Source organism: Protobothrops mucrosquamatus, unplaced genomic scaffold (genome assembly GCF_001527695.2).
Source record: "Protobothrops mucrosquamatus isolate PMUCROS unplaced genomic scaffold, P.Mucros_1.0 scaffold6811, whole genome shotgun sequence".
Lineage (NCBI taxonomy): Eukaryota > Metazoa > Chordata > Lepidosauria > Squamata > Viperidae > Protobothrops > Protobothrops mucrosquamatus.
Window position 1 is genome coordinate 16,398 of NW_015392626.1, and position 4,068 is coordinate 20,465.

Here is a 4,068-nt window from a genome sequence, read left to right on the forward strand (position 1 = left end):
ATTCAGGAAATCACATTTAATACAATGTTTGGATCTAGTCTTGATGCAAACTGCAGATAGTCCTCAAGTTATAACCTCAGTGGAGCCCAAAGTTTTCGTTGCGAAGTGAGACATTTGTGAAGTGAGTTTTGCCCCATTTTATGACCTTTCTCGCCACAGTTGTTAAGTGAATCAGTGCAGTTGTCAAGTTAGCCACACGGTTGTTAAATGAATCTGGCTTCCCCCGTTGACTTCGCTTGTCAGAAGGTCGCAAAAAGGGGATCACGTGAGTCCGAGACACGGCGACCGTCATAAATATGAGCCAGTTGCCAAGTGTCTGAATGTGGATCACATGACCATGGGAATGCTGCAGCGGTCATAAATGTGAAAAATGGTCCTACATCACTGTTGTACGTCGAGGACTACCTGTACAATGTTTGGATCTAGTCTTGAGAACATGCAAACTATGGCAAACTTGGGGATCCCCCAAATTGTACATGGCAATTCCTGTTCCTGTTAAATATGTCAGGGCTTTTCAACTTTTTCACCCATTGTACCACTTTTAGGATATGGCAACATCCGAGTACCACCAGTCGCCTAGCAAGGTGTCAAAAACTTGATGACCAAAAAAAAAAAAAAAGGGAAAAAGCGATAAAGTACAGGTAGTCCTCGACTTACAACAGTTCGCTTAGTGACTGTTCGGAGTTACAATGGCCCTGAAAAAAGTGCCCCCCCCAAGCTATAGCCAAGCAAGACACCTGCCTGCCCGCCCGGTGGCACTCTTCCTCCTGTCCAAGGTTTTCATTGTGAGCATTTCTGTTGAGGATTGGCAGTGGGGGTGGGGTGGGGGTGTTTGGTTTTTATTCCCCCCGTCTGCTGGGTGGTTGCAGCAGGTTTTGGTCACTTCACATGACCCTGGGACACTGTGACCGTCATAAATATGAATCCGTTGCCAAGCATCTGAATGTAAACCACAAGACCCTGGAGAGGCTGCAACATTCCAGCTGATTGGTGCTTCTTCTGGGTTCAGCAGAAGCGCCAGGATCAGCGCCGAGCTCCAGCTGGAGCCTGGCGCTGATCCTGGCGCTTCCACTGAGCCTGACAGGCCCGAAGAAGCGCCGATCATCTGGAAAGCGGTACTGATCCTGGCACTTCTGCTGAGTCCTGACAGCCCTGCAGCTCCAGCCATCTCTCGCTCAGGCTTGTGCGGTGCTGCCACCGGTTCAGCTCATTCCCCTCCCCTGCTACTTTTCTAGGATGCTCGCGTACCACCTGCCAGGTGCCAATGTACCACAGGTGGTACCCATACCACTGGTTGAAAAGCCCTGAAATATGTTGACTGTAAATGTTTGAAAAGTTTTCTTTAAAAAAAAAAAAAAAAAAAAAGGTCCTCAGAGCTTACTCATTGATTTCCCAGACTTCAAAAGACGGCACACCTTTATTTTGAAAGTAATAGCAAATTATAGACAATGCAATTAAGTAGCACTGAGTGCGCACGTTCACTTTTCTTTCATTGTCTTTCTATTTTGGCCACTGTTCAGCAAGTTTGCATCCTGGCCAAGCCACGGAGGAAATTATGACGGGATCCTCCTTGTGGCTAGATTGTTCTCTAGCTCAGAGGTCCCCAACCTTTTGGGAACCAGGGACCGGTTCCGTGGAGAGAGGCTTTTTCGCGGACCGGAGAGTGTGTAGTTTTGTGTGCTGCCTGCATCTCGTGGATGGGGCTTTGCTTGTTTGTGCGGACTGGTTGCTGGCCTGCCGCGGACCGATACCGGTCCACGGACCGGGGATTGGGGACCCCTGCTCTAGTTGAATTCAAAGACTGTAACTATTATTATATTGTTTGGGTTTGACATTGCATGTTATAGGAACTCAGCTAATTCAGCTAACAATAGTTAAACAGTGCCACCACTCTGCTAAACAACTAATTCCCACAACACTGTCAAACTACCTAGTAGGGCTGTATTACTATTATCCTTCCTATCACCTATCTCCTTATCTTCTTATGACTGTAACTGGGCTGCTTATCTTATGTATCTTACGATTTATATTCATTGTTTTATTTAGTATCCTAGTATGATGTATGTTGATTGCTTGTTTAGTATCCTGTGACCATCACTGAGTGTTTTATCTTATGATTTACGATGAATGTACTTTATGATTATGATCATGATATATCACTTGTTGCTTGTATGTACGCTGAAAGCTTCTGCACCGGAGACAAATTCCTTGTGTGTCCAATCACACTTGGCCAATAAAAGAATTTGAACTCTAATTCTAATTATGCTTAATACAATTTCAAGGAATCAAGTGACCACTTTTCTCAGGTTTTCTATTAAAATATTTACTAAGGGGCTGGATTTTAGCTAATTCAGACGTTATGGGAGCCAACTTCTAGACTGCATATAAAATTTTAAGTTGGAAGTTTATGGAGCTTGTTATTGTTAGTTGCGAAGTCGTGTCCGACCCATCGCGACCCCATGGACAACATTCCTCCACGCCTTCGTGTCCTCTACCTTCTTCTGGAGTCCATTGAAGCTCACGCCTACTGCTTCAGTGTCTCCATCCAGCCACCTCATTCTCTGTCGTCCCCTTCTTCTATTGCCCTCAATCTTTCCCAGCATTAGGCTCTTCTCCAGTGAGTCCTTCTTTCTCATTAGGTGGCCAAAGTACTTGAGTTTCAACTTCAGGATCTGGCCTTCTAAAGAGCAGTCAGGGTTGATCTCCTCTAGGACTGACCGGTTGGATCGCCTTGCAGTCCAGGGGACTCGCCGGAGTCTTCTCCAGCACCAGAGTTCAAAGGCCTCCATTCTTTGGTGCTCAGTTATGGAGCTATTGGTAGCATTTTGGATTGATGGATCAGCAAATCGGTATCAACTCAACCACCTACAGATAGTCCTTCAATTTATGACCTTGCTCTTTGAATCTTTGAACTTTTGGAAAAAATATCAGAACTGTTTTCGTTGACTTCTGGACTGGACTTTAATTCAGTCTTCCCTATTGAATTTGCCATAAGTACCAATGCTGGTTCTCAGCCTCGGATTGTTTTGTTTTTTTGGGTTTTTTTATTGAAAAGTTATATAAAAGTTACAATGTAAACCCCAAAACCAACCCCCCCTAACCCCCCCTCTCCCTCCCCCGCTTCCCAGAGCTGAATACAGGGTTACAAATATAATAATCATAATCTAACTAACATTAACCATCTATATAAATAACCAAGTCCATAATGTGCTTTAACTCCCCTTTAACGTAAATATAATAATAATAATTAAAACATAAACAAATTAGTATCCTAATTATTAAACAATAGAATATCCATATTGTTAAACAATACTAATACTAAAAGTAATAATAATATCATATAATTAAAACTAATAAAAATTTCACTATAATAAGCTATTAATACTAATAATACTCTAAAATTTACTCATAAGCTAAATGGAACTTTTTAGTCCCATATTTATTCTGAATATAATCTATCCATCTTCTCCAAACCGAAATGTATCTTTCTTGTGACTGATCCTTCAAATAGGCCATTTCTGCTAAATTTGACACTTTAAGCGTCCATTCTTCTATAGTAGGCAAGCAATCCTTCTTCCAATATTGCCCTCGGATTGTTAACTTCACCTTTTGCCATGTGAAATTCCAGACAGGACGACAATTTAAAGTTACCGAGGCTTAATGTCGGGCGTTTAATCTTTAACTCGGCCTTTTAAAATGTATTTTTAAAAAAAAAAACAAATCAACCCCACCACCACCACTACAAAAAATAGGATTTAGAGCCGCTCCTGGAACAATCCTAAGTAATTGATCTGAATGTGATCTGAAATTTTTGAGCAATTTTTTTGCGTTCGGTCAGCTCTAGCTATAGTGAGGACCATTTCTTTGTCGAGCAGATTTTTGGGCCAAGCTGAACAACGTTTTGGATGATCCGTCCCTGGGCAGGCAGAGTTAGAAAATGATTTCTTAAAAGTTACTCTTTAAGTTGGAAGGATGGCAAAGTCTCCAGCTGAGGAGACAGAGAGGTGTATGTGAGAACAATAATCCAGTTTAAAAACAATACTTGTTTCCCTCTCTTGTGCTTGGTTT